At 36.8% G+C, this 22312-nt stretch overlaps 1 pseudogene; it reads right to left on the bottom strand.

Moving 5' to 3' along the window:
- Positions 1-3134: 3134 nt before the first annotated feature.
- LOC101693017 lies at positions 3135-3425 on the bottom strand (annotated as a pseudogene).
- Positions 3426-22312: the final 18887 nt, after the last annotated feature.

Here is a 22312-nt window from a genome sequence, read left to right as displayed (position 1 = left end):
TTCCACAGGTTGGCAACCATGGCCATTGCTGCTATAAACATTGGGATACAGATGGCCCTTCTTTTCACGACATCTGTATCTTTGGGGTAAATACCCAGTAGTGCAATGGCAGAGTCATAGGGAAGTTCTATTTTTAATTTCTTGAGGAATCGCCACACTGTTCTCCAAAGATGCTGCACCAACTTGCATTCCCACCAACAGTGTAAGAGGGTTCCCCTTTCTCCACATCCCCTCCAACACATGCTGTTTCCTGTCTTGCTAATTTTGGCCATTCTAACTGGTGTAAGGTGATATCTCAATGTAGTTTTAATTTGAATCTCCCTGATGGCTAGTGATGATGAACATTTTTTCATGTGTCTGATAGCCATTTGTATGTCTTCATTGAAGAAGTGTCTGTCCATATCTTCTGCTCATTTTTTGATATGATTGTCTGTTTTGTGTGTGTTGAGGTTGAGGAGTTCATTATAGATCCTGGATATCAACCTTTTGTCTGTACTGTCATTTGCAAAAATCTTCTCCCATTCCGTGGGTTGCCTCTTTGTTTTCTTGACTGTTTCCTTTGCTGTGCAGAAGCTTTTGATTTTGATGAAGTCCCAAAAGTTTATTTTCGCTTTTGTTTCCTTTGCCTTTGGAGACATATCTTGAAAGAAGTTGCTGTGGCTGATATTGAAGAGATTACTGCCTATGTTCTCCTCTAGGATTCTGAAGGATTCCTGTCTCACATTGAGGTCTTTTATCCATTTTGAGTTTATCTTTGTGTATGGTGTAAGAGAATGGTCGAGTTTCATTCTTCTACATATAGCTGCCCAGTTTTCCCAGCACCATTTATTGAAGAGACTGTCTTTTTTCCACTGTATATTTTTTCCTGTTTTGTCGAAGATTATTTGACCATAGAGTTAAGGGTCCATATCTGGGCTCTCTACTCTGTTCCACTGGTCTATGTGTCTGTTTTTATGCCATTACCATGCTGTCTTGGTGATCACAGCTTTGTAGTAAAGCTTGAAATCAGGTAACGTGATGCCCCCCGTTTTATTTTTGTTTTTCAACATTTCCTTAGCGATTTGGGGTCTCTTCTGATTCCATACAAATTTTTGGATTATTTGCTCCAGCTCTTTGAAGAATACCGGTAGAATTTTGATCAGAATAGCATTAAAAGTATAGATTGCTCTAGGCAGTATACACTAATAATGAAAATATGGAAAGGGAAATTAGAGAATCGATTCCATTTACTATAGCACCAAGAATCATAAGATACCTGGGAATAAACCTAACCAAAGAGGTAAAGGATCTGTACTTGAGGAACTACAGAACACTCATGAAAGAAATTGAAGAAGACACAAAAAGATGGAAGACCATTCCATGCTCTTGGATTGGAAGAATAAACATTGTTAAAATGTCTATACTGCCTAGAGCAATCTATACTTTTAATCCAAAGAGTTTTGTGTCATACCAGCACTGTGTAGTTAACTTAGTACTGTCCCAAGGTTTTAGCATGTCAGTTTTGATTTTAAATTATTCTTTGAGTGACCTACTAACACTAACCCCCTTTGCATACTGCAATGTAAAACAGTTGACTAGTCTCACCTCCCATGGAAGATATTCTGTGTTTGTTTATCCAATACCCATTCCAACCTAATTCTAATTTTAGTATATGTGCTGCCGAAGCGAGCACCAACCTAATTCTAGTTTGAATTCTTCTACAATTAAATTACGAAACTAAAATCTACATTGCATGTATGAATACATACACAAACACACATATTTTTAAATTATTTTTTGGCAACTGATATACATGCCTGTGACCCAATTTGGTTAAGCAGATGAAAATTTATGACACTTGGAAGCAGAAGAAAGCAATATGGGGCTGGGGCCATATGGGTGAGCTTGGATCTTATGGAAATCATTATGGCAGAGGCATCCTATTCTTTTAGGCAATCTGTGCAAAGTGTCACATAAAGTCTCTAATATCATAGTGCTAAGTGTTAGATAGTGAATATTCTCCTAGAATATTCCCATGATGTGACATATATCCTTGCTGAATTGTCCTTAGCTGTGTGGCATCTGGGCCTATTTTTTTTTTTCTCTCCCTCCTGGAGATTCAGTGATTTATCTAATAATCTTTGACAAGTTGCTTCCTGTATAAATGAAGTAGATCCAATTTTACAGTGTCTATAACTAAAAACTTACTTATGTCACTTTAACTTCTTACCACAATCACAGTGGCTAGATTTATTTGAAAATGTATTAATTGAATGCTTTGAGTTTCAGAAGATGTCCTTACATTCACTTAAGAATACCTTTCTGTATTGAGTCTACAAGTGTCTGTGGTTTTGAGTATATCTCATCAGGTCTTTCCCACATGTATTAAATAGGCCAAAAGCATAAATACATCATCCTTAGAAATATAAAGTAGTAGAGAAAAAGGTTGCTTAGGACACAGTGTAAAAACCACTGAACCAAAGTTGAGAGCCTGAGTTCTTGTCTTAGCTTTTTACTTCCTAACTGTGAGAACATGTGAGTCCCTTATCCTCTTTGGGCCTTAGTTTACTTCAATGAATAAATGAGGTCAGTGGTTTTTAACTTTTTTGCATGTTATGGACTCTTAGGAAGCTTATAAAATCTATAGAATATTTTCTGTAAAATACACACACACTCCAAAAATTTTATACAACTTCAGAGATCCTTTAAACTCAGGAACCTCTATTTTAAATTTTTTTCAAATATAATGGCAATAGCCCTGGAATTCAACATTTAGTTCCCTATTATTTCACTTATCCTCTTCTATCATTACACAGATCTAAAGATACCTAAAAATGCCAGCATAACCCTGTATCCAACACAGTGAGCACCCTCTCTACCATTTACAGTGACTCTCAGAAAAGAAACATCAAAATAAAATAGAAAGAAGAAAAGATAAATGATCTCTCATTAGACTCAAAATAATTTACACTGAGCTCATCTGTATTACCTGTATTAAGACATGTAGAAATATTTTAATTTACATGTCATATCACAATAAATCAATGTGGAGTCAAAGTCCATCATTACACATTCAGAAAAATTCCAACCATTATCCTCCAAATAATCAGTTTCTATACAAAGATTTATAGATATGCAAGGTACATAGTTTTTCCTCAGTGTGATACAGAGTTTAGAAGTTCTGCTTGAATAGTCCCCAAATCAAATGCAGGATTTGTTTCTTCAGCAATTTCTCCAATGAGTGCAATATTGTGACTTTGTTATGATGTGTATCCCTAGTACCACTTGTTTTACTCCTGTGAAGGGCTGAATACTAGTTCATGACTTTCATCCAAACTCAAGTTAATGGTCTGGTTAAAACATTGCAATCTTTGCACAACCATTCTCTCCTCAGAAGTAATAAATGCAACAGTTTGGTTGATGTAGTTCTCCAAGGCAGATGTCATAATGCTGGGCTCAGCTGCTCTGGACAACACAGCAATGCAGGTGACAAGTGAAGCTAAAAAGGCCTGCCTGAGCTCATCTATATTACACTATTTTAGTATACTGTAATTATAATTATACTACATCGGACAATTTGTATAATTGTCTTTGGGTTTCAATCTCCTCACCTGTAAAATAAGGAAGTACGACAAACTAGCAGTATAACCATTTAGGGGAATATTATATGAAAGCCCTAATTTTCTGGGCCCTTCCTGCCAAGTCGCACTTCTGATAGCACAGTCTGTGGTGGTAACCTTTCTTAGTCCAGTGGTTCTTAAATTTTTTTTGTCCCAGCCCCTTCAAGGATCTGATTAAAATGTAGACATTTTCCCCAAAAAAGTGCTCATATGTATGCACACAGAAATTTTTTTATAAATGCTTTCAGAAATTCCAGAACCTTCTGAAGTCCATGCATGGGACCAGTAAAAACTCCTTTACAGGAAGATGTTTAAAAATCCTTTTATAATTTTTTAAAAATTTAAATTCAGTTTAGTTAGCATATACTGTATTATTAGTTTCAAGGGTAGAATTTAGTGATTCATCAGTTGCATATAACACCCAATGCTCATTACATTAAGTGCCCTCCTTAAAAATCCTTTTACTTCCAATAAGTTGTGAGTCTCTTACATGGTCAGCATGTTTGGCTGAATGCAAAAATGGGTGGTGGATACTTCCCTAAGCCCTTCCCATTCTTCTCCACCATTATTTTTTCCTGTTAATTATCCCCAGATTGCCAGGATCCCCACTGAGAGTAGATTTACCTAATAGGTTTATGCTAAATAAGGAATTTGAGGCTGTACATGTTACCCTTCTCAATAGTTTGCTTTTGCAAAAAGGACAAGGAAGGGGAAGAGCAAAAAAGGACACACTTGGAATACTGACTTTTCAGACCTGATGGCAGGTATATGAGTGGGCTTTTAGGGATTATAACACTTGTATTGAATACTGTGTTGTGTAGAACAAGTGACCTTCTAGTTTATCTATGGATAGGGTGTTTCTTTCTATGAAGGGCAAACCACATGCATATATCTGAATACAAGCTTTATGAAGTGAATTTTGTGTGGGCTCCTGCTGAATCTCCTATCACAAGTGTCTGACACAAAAGATACTCTCACTTATTGTTAATTATAAAGACTTAAAATCAGTAACAATAATACCATTCTTGCCCTGAATTCTGGTGTAAGTAAGCATGCAGATTCTAACAGCACCCTTTTGTTTATTTCCTTTGAGTGCTATTTTTGATTGAGATATTCAGTGCTCATTTGCACTTACACTGTGACTTTTAGTACAATGTTCTTTGAAATTTTTCAAAATAACAAATTAGGCTCCCTCCAGGCCCAAAACTGGTCTGATTGCTATGGCTAGAACTTCCAGTATTATGTTGAATAAAAGTGGAAAGAGTGAACATCCTCATCTCATTCCTGATCTTAGTATTTCCCCATTGAGTATGATGTTTGCTGTAGGTTTTTCATATATGGCCTTCATTATGTTGAAGTATGTTCCCTCTAAACTTATTTTGTTGAGGGCTTTTATCATAAATGGATATTGTAATTTGCCAAGTGCTCTTTCTGTGTCTATTGAAATGATGATATGGTTTTTATCCTTTCTCTTATTGATGCGATGAATCATGTTGATTGATTTGTAAATATTGAGCCAACTTTGCATACCAGAAATAAATACCACTTTATGGTGGTGAATGCTTTTTTAATGCATTATTGGATTCAAGTTGCTAGTATTTTACTGAGGATTTTTGGACTCTATTCATTGAAGATATTGGCCTGTGGTTCTCTTTTGTTGGTATTGTCTTTATCTGCTGTTAGTGTCAGGGTAATGCTTGCCTGCTTTCCTCATAGAATGAATTTGGAATTTCCTTCTGTGTGTGTGTGTGTGTGTGTGTGTGTGTGTTGTAAACTTTGGAATAGTTTGTGAAGAATACATATTAACTCTTCTGTAACTGTTTGGTAGATTTCCCCTGTGAAGCCCTCTGGTCCTGCCATAATATATAATTTAGAAATGAACATGGTCTTGAGTAAACTGACTCTTTGGCCACTGGACTATTTGGGATAGAAACAATGTTCAACCAATTTCCCCTCATTTTCTTCCTTCTTTGCTTTCTGTAAATTGAATTCTGTTTTCCAACCTCCTTTTATGATCAATTCAGAGACTATCCCTCAAGGAAAAAACAAAACATACAGATATAAGATAACACTGAAAACTTTGGCAAAGAAGGAAGGAGTTGAGTCGGTGATATACCCTTGGACTGCTTGTAATTTTGGTACTGAAAGGTAATTTGCAGTTTATTTGGGACTATGTGGGAGTTCCACAAATATGGAATCTACTTTATGCCATAACCTGATAATCCCAAAGCTGTGAGAATTTTTCTCTTGGCCATGTGCAAGAATAAAAATTTTTAAGTTATTCTTTTATTTTCTTTATATTTATAATGATTAACATAATTTGGTTCCAATATTATATTTTACCAATAAGTACCACTATATCCTGAGAATCAGCAATGATAATGTGTCTTGAAATTTTAAACTGCTTTTCTTTAGATTTTATTTATTTATATGTCAGAAAGAGAGAGAGAGAAAAGTAGGCAGAGGGAAAAACAGGGTCCCCGCTGAGCAAGGAGACAGATATGGGACTCAATCCTAAAACCATGGAATCATGACCTGAGCCAAAGACAGACACTTAACCAACTGAGCACCCAAGTGTCCTTGTGTCTTGAAATCTTAATTTCAAAATTGCAAATCAATTTTTAGCATTTTTTGACAATCAAAGCTGTATAACTTAGAGAAAGTTACTTAAAAGTAAAAAGTTATACTTAATATAATTTATATATACTTATATATATACTTAATATATAGCTATATATTATATATAGCTATATATAAGTATATATGTATACTTATAAAAAGTTATACTTAAAAGCTGTATAACTTAGAGAAAGTTACTTAAATTACTCTTTTTTTAAAAGATTTTATTTATTTATTTGACAGACAGAGATCACAAGTAGGCAGAGAGGCAGGTGAAACAGACTCCCTGCTGAGCAGAGAGCCCGATGCGGGGCTTGATCCCAGGACCCTGGGATCATGACCTGAGCCGAAGGCAGAGGCTTTAACCCACTGAGCCACCCAGGCACCCCTAAGTTACTCTTAAGTTACTCTCTTAGCCTGGTTTTTAATCATAAAATGGGACAAATACTATCTAAAACGTAGGGTTGTTTGGATGAATAAATAATAGAACAAATGTGAAATTGGTAGTACAGTGCTTAGTGGATTGCCAACTCTCTGGCTGATGAAGTCCCAGAACCTAAGTCAGGTTCGGTGGGGTGAGGAGGTTCGGAGCCGACGACTAAAGAAAGAATTCTTAAGACGTCGTTGGTGCAAAATGGTGGTTTATTAAAGCACGGGGACAGGACCCATGGGCAGGAAGAGCTGCTGCCCCGGGTTGTGAAGGTGGGCATGTTATATACCCCATGGTTGGGGGGAGGTGGTGAAGGAATGGGAGATTTCGACAGAGTTCTCACATGCTAGGGAGGGCCTACAAGGTGCCGGGGGGAGTCTTTGCCCTTATGGCTTGATCAATGTCGTCTTTAGGTCAGGCATTAACATCAAGATAATTGGGAGATTCTTGGTGGGGTATTATGATCCTGCTGTCATTTACATTCCCTTCTACCTCAGTCTCCTCCAGTTTATGGTGGGAGGGAGACATTAGGGCTTCAGTTATTTGCCTCTGGAAATTTGTGCTATTGATAAGGTAACCTCCCTGTTTAGGTCTCTAGGACATCTTGTAGAGCAAGGGAGATTCCTGTTCTGCAGGATTGCGATCCCTGCAAGTTAACTATTTATCGTTTTATGGCAGTCAGGGGTGCCTGAGGAATGCCACACGTATGGAGGGGAGCGGGTGAAGAGGGGGTGCAAGGCGCCAGCTTTTGCTTTGTCCTCAGCCAGCCTCCTGCTCCCTCATCATTCCCCCCTGAACAATTTTGACCCTTAAATCTTTAAGGTGGTTGAAGGTGGAAGGTCTCATCTTCTGTAACTTCTTCGTGCTGAATAGGGGCGTAGAGCTGTCCCTACCTGCTCGGGTCAATATTGGTCAGGGTAGGAATGTATAAGGGAGTTACAAAAGGTGGAGGCAGCTGAATCCAGCGCTGACAGTGAAGAGGCGTCCTCGCGCGCGACAAGGATTGTCTGCCGTGGTGTAGTCATTGTAGCAATGGAGTCTCGGCACCAAGTAGAGAAACATGGAACAAAGCAACATATTAAGATTAATAAGGCGATAAGAATAAGAAGCCCAAAAAGGAGATTCGGCCATAGTCCTCCTTCAAATTAGGAACTTAGCCATTTACTGAGAGAGAGAGAAGGATCTTGTAGGGCCTTAATCTGGGTGTTCATATCCTTTATTATTCCTGTGACATTTTTGCGATAGTCTGGGATGTATACGCAACATTCTGTCTTGATATTGCATGTGTGCCACCCTGGGCTGCTGTCAGGACATCTAAGGCCATCCTATTTTGTAGGACTGCCTTGCGTATTTGTGAGACTTTGGTATTAAGGAGGGAGATGCCATTTAGTGGATCATTGAGTGCCTTTGTAGTATATTTATTAAGGGCTTCTACATGCCACATGACATCCTCTAGTCCCACAGATGGAACAAAAATGGATGCTAAGTAATCATACCATTTAAAAACAGATTGCTTCCATCTTTGTTTTAAATTGGAGAGATTAGCTGGAGTTGTAATGGTTTTAGTAATGCGCCCATGGATCCAGGCAAATCCCAAAGTACAGTGACCTATCCATCCTGGAGGAAACCAGGGCCACAGGTTGGTTCCACATATCCAGTGGGTTCCGTTTGGAGCTGGCCATCTAATGCCAGGTCGCCTTACCCAATCAGTAGCAAACCAGTCAGTAGTCTGGAGTACTATTATCTGGGAACACATTTCTAGTGGTAGCCATCCCAGATATCGTGCGTTATTTGCCCAAGTACCACTCGTATGATTCTTTTGTTCCCAGCATAAAACTGCCTTTTGACTGAGCCGTCCAATCGTGGGCGTAAGCCACAGATGCGCATCCCAGATTTGATATATATCATCCTTAGTATAGTGATAAGGAGGGTTTCGTAACTTAGGCCCTAGCCGGTGAGTATCATCTTGTGAGCCTGTAAAGCCAGTTAGAATTTTAATAGTTTGAGAATATGAAAAACTTTGATTATGTCCTGGTGAATCCCATGTTTTACTGATCATGGGCCAGGAAGAAACATTTTGATTAGTAATAGATTTATCCCGGAATGTGCTGTCTCCATCTACCATCTCTGAGATATAATTTTGTAGAGAATGCCAATCAGTGCCCTGTAAAGGAGAAACCCACCAGGGTAATCCAGACGTACTTGAAATAGGCAAACTTCCGCAGATCCAGCAATCTGTCTGATTATGTAGTTCAGCAAAATGCTGTGCCCACTGTAGAAAGGAATTGTCAGCTAAGACAAATGAAAGGAAGACAAAGAGAATATATATAACCTTCATTTTCGTTTGAAGGGAAGTTTGAGGTCTTCTAGGGGCTCACAGGAGTAAGAAGTCACGTTGGTTTGTTTGCTCGGTTCCTATGGAGGAGGTACAGGTTTTATTCTAGATATATGAACCCATTAGGAGCGTCCTTCTAATTTCACCGCAGTGGGGGTACATAATATGACCTGATATGGACCTTTCCATCTTGGATGTAAGTTTTCAGTTATATCTGACTTCCAATTTTTTAAGTAAAGCTTATCTCCGGGATTTACATGGGGTGGGCTTTCAGTTATAGTTAAATCAGGTTTGGGGAGAATACGATTAGTATACTCATTAAGTGACTTATGAATTAAACCAGCTTCCAGTGAATAGTTTAGTAAGGCATTATAATCTTCATCTAATAACAGATCTACAGAAAGAAATGGTCTCCCATAAACTAACTCAAAAGGGCTAAGTCCTATAGGTTGTTTTGGGGCAGTTCTCATCCTGAGAAGTCCTATTGGTAGGAGAGTAACCCAATTTTCTCTCATCGTTAACAATCCAGTCTTGTGCGTTTTTAGTATAGCCTCGCTCCTGAGCAATATGAATTTCTTGGTCTGAATAGACTGGAGTTATGGACTCCATTGGAGTCAAGACTGGTATAAGGCTTAATATCTGTTTACCCTTTGCTGCCTCTTTGGCTGCATGGTTTGCTAGGTTGTTTCCTTTAGATTCCAAGGTCATATCCTTCTGATGTCCTTTGATGTGAATCACCGCTACCTCCTTAGGCAAGTGTACAGCCTCAAGAAGGGCTATGATCTCAGGACCATACTTGATTGGGGAGTTATGGCTTGATAGCAATCCCCTTTCCTTCCAAATATCTCCATGATCATGTAGTACCAGGAAAGCATATTTGGAGTCAGTATAAATGTTAATTCTTAGGCTTTGGCAATTGCAAAGTGCTAGTGAGCACCATAACATACCTCATCAGAAAATCAACTGTCATTCGTATTTTTAACAGGGGCATCTTAAATCTGGCCATATAGAATAAGCAAGATCAAATAAAATAAAAAGAACATTTTTGCTCTATAGAGAAAGAAGTACAGTGGTCAGGTTCAGGCATACAGGTAACTAGGTTTAAAGTTTGACAAATTTTAAGTATTATTTCTGGCATATCCATAAGTATGGCCCAATATTTAATTAGTTGGCCTCCATCATCCATTGGTGGCCTTTGGCTTCTAAGACAAATCTGGACCTGATGTGAAGTCATTACAGTCAGGGACTGTTCCATAGTGAGTTTTGAGGCTCCTTTTATGAGGGCTGTTCTATGCTTAGCTAAAGCATCTATTTGCAATTGCACCTCAACAGAGGTGGCCTCTAGGATAAATATGACTAAGGGATGAAACCAATAAGAAGACCTTTGAGTGGTCCAGCCTTAACAATATCCTGATTACAGAGGATCACTGGCAAGTGAGAAAACTTGTCAAGAGATAAGGGGAGTTCCCCATGCATCATCCGATCCAATCATAAAGAAAGTGGGGTCATCCATCATCTCCACAAGTCCATAGTTAATCCTATGGAGTGTGATAGGTTGGCTTTTAGGCAATTTCATTATCCCAGCCACACATAAGATGTAGTTAAGTTATATAATTGTAGGGAATCAATCCCATTTTTTCAGTTGTTTAATCATGTGCCACAGGGTTCTGCTAATATCCCCACAAAATAATAAGATCGACTAAAGAAGCTATTGTGCAACTTCTCTGAAGTTTACCTCAAATTGTTGAGCTTGGGTAAACAAGCATTTAAAGACAATAAAATCTAGAATTTAATATCCATAAAGGTGTGTTACCGAAACATAATTTTTCTCTCTAAAGTAACCCTCATTTCCAGTGATAGCCAAATCAGGACTAATTCACTTGTGACACAGGTCCAGTTTTAACAAACTTGGCCCATTATTTACATAAGCTCAGCAAGAACAGTGAGTGTGATCAAATAGATCTTTTAGAATCTGCTTTGCTGGAACTTTGCATTAGGAATCTCTAGGTTGAACTTTTAGTAGCCTCTCCGGGCCAGAAGCCAAGCCCTGTACTTGCCATGAGGCATGCCTGCAATACCTTTGGGCGAATTCCTCTTCCCGAGACTGCACCTACCAAGGAGTGACATTCTTTACTCACCTGGTGAGGCTGCTGGGAACTCTGTAAGCAAGGTATCAGGCCAACAGTCCCAAGGGGCTTTATGGCTTCAGGTTTCATAAAGTCAACCTTAGTTCCTTAAAGCTGTCTGGTCATATCTGAGTCTTTTCAAATATGACATCCCAGTCAAAGCCTTGGTAAAATAACCCGTGTTTCCAATTCTTTCCTGTTACAAGGAGAACAGATTCTTATTGAACTTATGCAAATGACTGATTGCCATGGAAGAAAGAATACTTACTAAGACCTTTTGGTTTCAAAGGGTTCAGATAGAGAGAAAAGGTGAATGCCTTGAGCACTTTTACAAATGAGCACTTTTACATCTCTATAAGCTACAGATAACTAGGAGGGAGTATCCCTAGTCTGTAAGAGCAAACATTAGAGAGAACCAGCAATGTTTAAAGTAAGACAAAACATTAAGAGACACAACACTATAATCTTTTAGTTCATTTAGTCCCATGTTACTAATTCTGGTGAATGCGGCTTTAGTCAGTTTTGGAAATTCTTAGCCATTTCAGTTTTAGGATTTTCAAGTATATCAAATATCTGTATTTGTCCTGAAAGTCCTTTATAAGAATCTCCTTGAAGATAAAACTCATTATGAATAAGAGAATTAAAACAATTATAAATGACAAAAACTCAGAATGGATATGGTTAGAGCTAAAGAGACATGGGAGTTTACAATTTAGCTGCAAGGAAATCAGGTTATTTCTGTGATACATAACTTTTCCATAATTACAGTATCAAGCGGTGATCTCTCAAAACGTTAAAACTTTAGGAAGTGCGTAGAATCTCTAGAATAGTTATAGTATTTTCCCAAATGTAATCCAAGGTTTATCATTGGTTCAGTAGTACTTCATGAGCAACTTCACATACCAAGGAAAAGCCTGAGTTAAAGAGATTTACGATTTAAATCTTGTCAACATTTGCTAAAATCTAATGAAGTTTTAAAGCACATGCCTAAATATAATTAGGGATGTTAAACACCTGATAAAACTGAACATAGAAACTGGTTTTTCTGGGCAGGCAAAGAGAAAACCATTTACATTTTCTTAACAGCAGATCAATTGATCTAAGAAAACATTGTCCTTTGAACAGAGACAATTTCTGTCTTGTACCAATGTACCTTTAAAACCCATTCATTTCAATCTTAATCCATTCTTGACCATAGCTAAAATTCCTTTTCTGAAGATTTCCCTTCTCAAACCTTCTACAACTTTCCTTTGCATTCAGGTTTTGTCCCAAGACATTTCCTTCCAAACAACCATCTCATTTAGGACAAAATTACCTTCCTTTACCTTCAACAAAATGTATTCCCATTCCTTAAATCTTTCTTACATATCTCCTACTTTCCTACATACAGAGTTTCCCTTTATTTCCATCAGTCTTAGTTACACTAAGCAGAACTTCGTATTCTTAGAAACACCTTTAGTTATTAACCAATTGTGAACTGTTACAACAGAATTCTTCAGGTGGCAATTTATGAATCTGTTAAGTGGAAAACAAGTTTACCAGCAGATTTAAATACTCTTAGTTTCTTTGCAGTAAGAAGTCAAAAGCACAAACCTACATCCAGTAATTAACGACTTAGCATTTTATCCTGTTTGGTTAAGACCTAGATGTCCACAATTTAATTCCATTTGTCATCCAAGCAAAACTTTAAAACTTTCAGGTTACCAAAGACTTTGAAAGCTACTTCAGCAATTACCCATTAGAACTTTGAGACAGACAATTAACCATCAGTTTAGTCATTTCTTTGCTAACAAATTTTAATAAATAATACAAGTTTATTTGACCTTCAATAAACTTTGATAGAATAAAAGTTTCACATTTACTGCTGTAACTTCAAAGACGCATCTTATCTTAATTAAACCAACAAACTTAACTTAGTTCCAATAGTGATTTATGTTCCACCTGGGCCCACTCCACTTTGAATGTTTACCTGAGACATACGTGGGAAGATCTGGAGTGGGGAGTGTTAGGTCCAGGGGGTGCTCTTCTTGCTTCTTTACAGTGGAGAGAGAAGGAGCCGTGGTGCATGATCTAGAGGCTAGTCATGCAGGTTGCACGCGCGTTGGCATCCTTAGGTCAGGCATTAACATCAAAATAATTGGGAGATTCTTGGTGGGGTATTATGATCCTGCTGTCATTTACATTCCCTTCTACCTCAGTCTCCTCCAGTTTGTGGTAGGAGGGAGACATTAGGGCTTCAGTTATTTGCCTCTGGAAATTTGTGCTATTGATAAGGTAACCTCCCTGTTTACGTCTCTAGGACATCTTGTAGAGCAAGGGAGATTCCTGTTCTGCAGGATTGCGATCCCTGCAAGTTAACTATTTATCATTTTATGGCAGTAAGGGGTGCCTGAGGAATGCCACACGTATGGAGGGGAGCGGGTGAAGAGGGGGTGCAAGGCGCCAGCTTTTGCTTTGTCCTCAGCCAGCCTCCTGCTCCCTCATCATGGCCATCAAACACTTTCCAAAAAAAGTATTTTACTTAAAGAAGGAATAAGTATGTTTAGTATTTTAATTGGTAACTTGACAAAAAAATTAATTTAGGTATCCTATTTTTTTAATTTTTTTATTTTTTATAAACATATATTTTTATCCCCAGGGGTACAGGTCTGTGAATCACCAGGTTTACACACTTCACAGCACTCACCAAAGCACATACCCTCCCCAATGTCCATAATCCCACCCCCTTCTCCCAAACCCCCTCCCCCCAGCAACCCTCAGTTTGTTTTGTGAGATTAAGAGTCACTTATGGTTTGTCTCCCTCCTAATCCCATCTTGTTTCATTGATTCTTCTCCTACCCACTTAAGCCCCCATGTTGCATATCCTATTTTTTAATGTATTTTAATTTGTTAATTGCAGCACTCTAATGTCTTATTGATGATGATGATGTGTTAATTTTGTGCAATCACTTCACAGCATAAAGCAGTTTGCAGATTATAGAGTGCTGAACAAATGCTAGTTATGATTAAATCAAATGATAACAATTTAAACTATAGAAAATTTGTAGAAAGGGAGAACCAGTGGTATTTAAAATTATAGGTCAGATGATATGAATATGTATAGAAAACTTATTTTAATGATAATCTATATTGCATTATGCAATATTGTATATGCAACATAATAAACTAAGTTGAAATAGTAATTTTAGAATCATGAGGTAAACATTAAATGATAATGAAGCATTTATTAAAAAGAAAATTCTTTCCTCGAACAAATAATAGAAGCTCAAACTTTTCCTTTATTTACACTTTATTATTATTATTTTTAAAGGATTATTTATTCCCTTTAGAGAGAGAGAGAGACAGTGCACAATTGAGCGGAGGGCAGCAGGAGAGGGAGAGAGAGAATCTCAAGCAGATTCCCCACTGAGCATGGAGTCCTATACATGGCTCTATCCCATGATCCTGAGATTATGACCAGAGATGAAAGAAATAAAAGGCATTCAAATTGGCAAGGAAGAAGTAAAACTTTCATTATTTGCAGATGACATACTATACTATGTCATATATACAACAAACCTGAATGACTCTACCAAAAACATACTAGAACTGCTAAATGAATTTTGTAAAGTTGCAGGATACAAAAACAGTGAGAAAAAAATCAACCTACTGAACCACCCAGGTGGGCCACACTTTCATTATTAATTATTGTTATTATTATTTTGCCTCACAAGATCATAATTATTTACAAAAATAGGAGATTATGAAGAATAATTTACAAAGCCATGCCTCTCTGAACAGGGAAAACAGACTCATTTTTATTAATCTTTTTAAAAAAAATTCCAATAGAGTTAACATAGTGTGTTATTTTAATTTCAGGTGTATAATATAGTAATTCAACACTTCCATGTATCAGCCTGTGCTCATCACAGTGCACTCCTTAATCTTCATCACCTACTTAACTTATTCCCCCACTAACCTACCTTCTGGTAACCATCAGTTTGTTCTCAATAGTTAAGAGTTTGTGTCTTGGTTTGTTTCCCTCTCTTTTTGTTCTTTATTTGTTTTGTTTCTTAAATTCCACATATGAGTGAAATCATATTGTATTTGTCTTTCTCTAACTTATTTCACTTAGCATATACTTTCTATCTCAATCCAAGTCCTTGTTGATGGCAAGATTTCATTTTTTAAGGCTGAATAATATATATATATATATATATATATATTATATATATCGTATTGTATATTGTATTGTATTTTATTGTAACAATATTGTATATTGTATATATGTAATTATATATATATAATATATATATTTATAATAGTATATATGTATACACCACATCTTCTTTATCCATTCATGAACCAATGGATGTTTGCACAGTTTCCATAATTTGGCTATAGTAAATAATGGTGCAATAAACATGGTGGTCCATGTATCCCTTTGAATTCGTGTTGTATTTTTTTGGGTAAATATTCTGTAGCACCATCATTTAATGATAGTGTAGTTCCTTTTTAATTTTTTGAGTAACCTCTCTACTTTTTTCGACAGTGGCAATACTGGTTTGCATTCCCACCAACAGTTATCTTGTTTGCTGCAAAAAACAGTTATCTTTACATTTTTACCTGTAAAGGTAAAAATGACCTTTACAGCATAAGGTCATTTCTTATGCTTTTTATTTTAGCACTCATGGTTTTGATTTACATTTCCCTGATGATGAGTGATACTGAGCATCTTTTCTTGTGTCTGTTGGCCATTTGTAGATCTTCTTTGAAGAAATAGATGTTCATTTATCTGCCAATTTTTAATTACATTATTTGGCTTTTGGGTGTTAATTTGTAAAAGTCTTTAATATATTTCCATACTAACCCTTTATTGGATATGTCACTTGCAAATATTGTCTCCCATTTAGTAGGTTGCCTTTTCTTTTATTGATGATTTCCTTTGCTGTACAAAAGCTTTTTATTTTGTATAGTACTGATAGTTTACTTTTGCTTCTATTTACTTTGCCTCAGAAGACATATCTAGAAAAATGTTCCTACAACTGATACCATAGAAATTACTGCCAGGGCTAACTTCTAGAATTTCTATGGTGTTAGGTCTCACGTTTAGGCTTTTGTTTTTGTGTATGATGTAAGAAGGTGGTCCACTTTCAATCTTTTTCGTGCAACTGAACAGTTTTCCCAACACCATTTGTTGAAGGACTCTCCTTTTCCAATTGGATATTCTTTACTGCTTTGTTTGAGATTAACTGACCATATAGTTGTAAATTTCTTTCTGAGTACTCTATTCTGTTACGTTGACCTATGTATCTATTTTTGTGCCAGTATGATAGTTTTCATTACTACAGCTGTGTTATATTACTTGAAGTTTGAAATTGTGATACCTCCAACATTGCTTTTATGTCTCAAATTTGTTTTGTCAATTCATGGTCTTCTGTGGTTTCATATAAATTGTAGGATTTTTGTTCTACTTCTGTAAAAAATGACATTGGTATTTGACAAGGATTGAATTAAATGTGTAGATTGCTTTGGGGAGTAAAGACATTTTAACAATTGTTCTTCCAATCCATGTTCATAGAATATATTTCTATTTCTTTGTGTCACCTTGAATTTCTTTTATCAGTGTTTTATACTGTTCAGAGTGAAGATCTTTGAACTCTTTGGTTAGGCTTATTCCTAGGTTAGGTTGTTTATTTGAGATTTTTCTTGCTCTTTTAGGTAGGCTTCTATTGCTTTAAATTTCCCTCTTAGATCCACTTTTGTTGCATTCCAAAGGTTTTGGACCATTGTGTTTTCATTTTCACTTGTTTCCATGTAATTTTAGATTTTTTTTGATTTCTTGGTAAACACATTCACTGTCTAGTAACATGTTATTTAACCTCATATTTTTGGGAGTCTTTCCAGATTTTTTCTTATTTTTGAATTCCAGTTTCATAGCGTTGTGATCAGAAAAGATGTGTGGTATGAATTCATTTTCTATTTATTGAGACTTATTTTGTGCTGTAATATGTGATCTATTCTGGATAATCCTGTGTGCACCTGAAAAGAATGTGCATTCTATTTTAGGAAGACATATTCTAAATATGCCTGTCAAATCCACCTGGTCCCATAAGTCATTCAAAGCCATTGTTTCCTTGTTTATTACTGATTGGACTATCTGTCCATTGAAATAAGTATGATATTAAGGTCCCCTATTATTGACACTTGGAACATTCTCCAGAGTAGATCACATATTAGGTCACAAAACAGGTCTCAACAAATATAAGAAGATTGACATCAAACCACACTTTTTTTTTAACCCTAAGGCTCTGAATCTGGAAGTCAACAACAACAAAAACATCTGGAAAGTTCTCAAATACATGGAAGTTAAACAGCATGCTACAAAACAATGAATGTGTTAACCAGCAAATAAAAGAAGAAATTTAAAAAGAACAAGGAAACAATGAAAATGAAAACACTGTGCTTCAAAATCTTTGGGAGGTGGATGGGGAATGGGCTAAATAGGTGATGGGGATTAAGGAGTTAAGCAGTTCACTTGCTGTGATGAACAGTGGATGTTATATGGAAGTGTTGAATCACTATATTGTTTACCTGTAACTAATATTAAACTGCATGTTAACTAACTGGAATTTAAATAATTAAAAAAATCCCTTATTATTACTGTTTTACTATCAGTTTCATTATATTTGTTTTTAACAGCTTTATGTATTTGGGTGCTCCCATGTTAGATGCATAAATATTTACAATTGTTATATGTTCTTGTTGAATTGTCCACTTTATTATTATATAGGGTCCTTCTTTGTCTCTTGTTACAGTCTTTGTTTTAAAATCCAATTTTTCCAATGTAAGTATTGCTACTCCAGATTTCTTTCCATTTTTTGGTAAGATTTTATTTATTTATTTGACACAGAGAGAAATCACAAGTAAGCAGAGAGGCAGGCAGAGGGGGAAGTGGAAGCAGGCTCCCTGCTGAGCAGAAAGCCTGATGTGGGGCTCAATTCCAGGCCCCTGGGATCATGACCTGAGCCAAAGGCAGAGGCTTTAACCTACTAAGCCACCCAGGCGCCCCATGCAGCTTTCTTTTGACAGCCATTTGCATGGTAATTTTTTCTCCATCCCATCAGTTTTAATGTGTAGGATTCTTTAGGTCTAAAATGAATCTCCTGTAGGCAGCATTTTGATTGATACTTTTTTTTTAAATCCATTCTGTAGCCCTATGTCTTTTGATTGGAGCATTTAGTCCATTTACATTCAAAGTAATTATTGATAAATATGCATTCAGTGCCATTTTATTATTTGTTTTGTGGTTGTTTCTGAAGACTTTTTCCTCATCCTTTCTTGTCTTACTCTCTCTCTCTTTTTTTTGTTTTCTTTAGTGATATATTTGGATTTCTTTCTGTATTTTTCTTTGCATGTGTATTATTGGGTTTTGATATATGATTACCATTAGATTTTTATATAACCTCTTCTGTATATAGCAGTTTATATTAAGTTGATAGTCATTTAAGTTTGAACCCATTCTTTTCTCCTCTCCTCCTCAAATGTTAGGTATACATGTCTTAGGTATACCATGTCTTACATCTTTTGCTTGGTGACTTTATTGAGTGACTTTTTTTTTTCTTTTACAGAATATTCATTTTTACTGCTTTTGTATTTCCTGCCTTCTTACTATCACTTTTGGTCTCTCCTTTCTACTCAGAGTCTCATTTAATATTTCTTTCAGGGCTGATTAGTGGTCACAAACTCCTTTAGTTTTTTGCTTGTCTGGGAAACTTTTCATCTCTCCAGTCTTTGTGGATCAAGTATTCTTGGCCGCAGATTTTTCCCATTCAGCACTTTGAATATATCATGCCACTTTCTTCTTACAAAGTTACCACTAAAATATCTGTTGATGGCCTTATGGGTTCTCCTTTGTATGTAACTGTCCGTTTTTTTTTTTTGTCTTTCTTCTTTTAAAATATTTTCTTTATCCTACATTTTCCCTGTTTAGTTACAATATGTCTCGGTGTGGATCTGCTTTTGTTGATTTTGTTGGAGTTTCTCTGTGCCTCATGAACCTGGATATCTGTTTTCTCCCCAATTTTCAGCTATTATTTCTTCAAGTATATTTTCTGCCCCCTTTTCTCTATCTTTTTCTTCTTAGATCCCTATAATATGAATGTTATTATGTTTGATGAAATCTCTGAGTTTGGCAAGTTTATCCTCATTTTGCATAATTCTTTTTTCTCTCTTTTGTTCAGCTTGATTACATTCCATTACTGTCTTCTTGGTCTTTAATTCATTCCTCTTCTTCTTTCAGCCTGCTGTCCATACTATCTAATGTGTTTCTCATTTTGTTTATTGAATCCTTTATCTCTATTATATGTATTTTTTTCTTTTTGGTAAGGGTTTCACTGATGCCTTCCACTCCTTTCTTCATCCAGTGAGTATCTTTATAATCATTGCTTTCAATTCTCTATTGGGCATGTAATTACATCTGTTTTTGTAGATCTCTGACTGTGGCCTTGTCCTATTATTTCACTTGGGAAAATTTCCTCTGTTTTCTCATTTTTGTCTAAGTCTCAGTTCCTGTTTATACGAATTAGGAAAATCAACTATATCTGTTCTTGAGGGCAATGGATTTATGCAGAAGAGTTCCCATATTCAGTGTAGTGTCCTTAATTCCCTAGGGCCAGGTGTCTCAGAGTGTGGACTCTGCTGATTTATCCTGGTTGCTTTATCTTTCAGTAGTCTGCAGAAGCTTTATTTGCCTATTGTGTGCAGAGTTTGGTCCCTGACCTGAATATGGTGAGTTTTAAGAAGGTGTGCTGTGGTCTGCCTGTAAAATAATACCTGCTGCCACCACCTCTGGAATCATGTCCCTGCAAAATTTCCAGGAATTCTGGGGGAAGGGTTATACCACTCTTTACTTACACAAGCATGACTGGGAAGAGAAGGGTAGTTCCACTGGAGTGAAGGGGATCTAGTCTTGGTGTAAGCAAGTTCCATAGCAAGCTTTGTAGTCTTGCTGATTTCTGCATGTGGCCCTGTGCTTATTCTCAAGGGAGAGAAAGGGAAAGCTGCCTCCCAGTTCCTTCATTACCAGAGGGGTCTCTCTGTGAATACTACCTCTTTGGTACGTACACTGAAATAAGTAAATAACCTCCCCATTGTGTGCCCCAGGTTCTTTTCAGATTGCTGTTTTCATGTTGTATCTTCACAGCCTGTTTGCCCTGCTTTCTCTCCAAGAGCAGTCCAAATGTTTTTTATGTTATCTTGGAGTCAAGCCCACCAACCTTTAAAATTGCAATCTTTAAGCACACTTGGTTGCCAGAAGTCACGAATTCATTCCCTCCTGCTTTCCAAGCCAATCACTATGGGAATTGCTTTTCCCCGTGCACCACCCTTGGGTTTGTCTCTCTCTCATCTTTCTCTGTCACCATGGCTGCATCCCCACTGCAGGGACTACAATCTATTTCTCTACCAAACTGCATTTCTGTACGTCTTACCTTCTTCGATATGGCCTCTTCTCTACCTTTAGTTGTGGAGTTTGTTCTGGCAGTCTTCAGGTCAATTTCTGAGGTATTTAAGATAATTTGATACTTATCTAGTTGTATTTATAGGAGCCTAGGGTCCTCCTATTTTGCCACCAACTTCCCCTTTTTTTCCCACTTTAATATATTTTACATTTCAAAATTACACTACCAAGAAAATATTTATAAATTGTCTTGACCTGTATTTCTAATTTGAATGAGCTTAAACATTTTTTTCTTTTTAAAGTAGATCCACATCAGTCAAAGTAGATCCACATCAGTCAAATGTCCACCCCTTTTATGTATAAAGGCAGAAGCATAGAATGCAGCTTTTGAGTTTATTTGATATTTGATCTTTCCTCTGTAACTAAGACAAAGCCTTGATACAGATGATACAATTGTGAACAAATTACCCATATCATTAATGCCATGAGACACTAGCCAGATAGAAATGACTTCGGTGAGAACATTGTCTTAAAAGTCAAGAAACCTGGGTTTAAGTCCAAGATTTATCATTAATTCACTATGAAACATGAATCCAGTCCTTCTCTCTTATATTATTCATCCTTAAAATTAGAGCTTAGACTAAATCATCACTCAAATTTCATTTGGTTCTGATATAGTGTTCTTATCTGACCAATTTGGAGTGGAATTTAACAATGTTCCTTTGGGGATATTAATTTGATTCTAATTGGGCTGAAGTTCCTTGATCTAAATAGGAATGATAAGTCTAGGTCAGGAAATTTTACTACCAGGTATTTTATGTCATAATACATGAGGATTGGCTCCTATGAGTTTTTATTTGGGACAGCCAGCTAAAACCACAAGACTGATATGTCCATGCCTAGACCTTACTTGGTGGAAACAGACAGGAAGAAAATGAAGATAATAAAAGGTGAGCCTATACCAAACAGCAAAATTTATGGGCTTTTAGAAATCTGAAAATATATCTTTCTGTTCTGGGCTTATTGAAGTCCTGCTATTCTTTTTTTAAATTTCTTTATTTTTTATTTATTTTCAGCATAACAGTATTCATTATTTTTGCACCACACCCAGTGCTCCATGTAATCCGTGCCCTCTATAATACCCACCACCTGGTACCCCAACCTTCCACCCCGCCACCGCCACTTCAAACCCCTCAGATTGTTTTTCAGAGTCCATAGTGTCTCATGGTTCACCTCCCCTTCCAATTTCCCCCAATTCCCTTCTCCTCTAACTCCCCATGTCCTCCATGCTATTTGCTATGCTCCACAAATAAGTGAAACCATATGATAATTGACTCTCTCTGCTTGACCTATTTCACTCAGAAGTCCTGCTATTCTTAATTGGCCCAGCCCAATTTCTCATTCTCCTGGAAGTCTTGCCTGACTTGTACCCTGAAATTCCATTCCTTATCCAAGCCTCCTCCTCTCCCCCCAGCATCTCTGACTTCTGTAAAATCTTGCAGCAGTAGATATGACATTTTTAGGTCCTTATGACATGTATGTTGCCTTATATTTGAGGCATCTACATAATGTCTTATCTGCTTAACCACATTTTAAAACATTGTCCTTTTGTTTACCATCAGCTCTCTCCTACTCTTTTCTCTTCATTCTTTCTTCTTCAGCTATATTTGATTACTGGCCTTCATTTGGCAGTTACTTGGTAGATGTTTGCTGAATGAAGTTAAGTCAGAGAGAAGGGAGAAAGCACCAAAATAAATTCAAGAC

Source organism: Mustela putorius, unplaced genomic scaffold (assembly GCF_011764305.1).
Source record: "Mustela putorius furo isolate JIRA1106 unplaced genomic scaffold, ASM1176430v1.1 tig00003862_pilon_pilon_pilon, whole genome shotgun sequence".
NCBI lineage: Eukaryota > Metazoa > Chordata > Mammalia > Carnivora > Mustelidae > Mustela > Mustela putorius.
The sequence above is the reverse complement of the archived record's forward strand: the minus strand, read 5'-3'. Positions and strand labels throughout refer to the sequence as shown.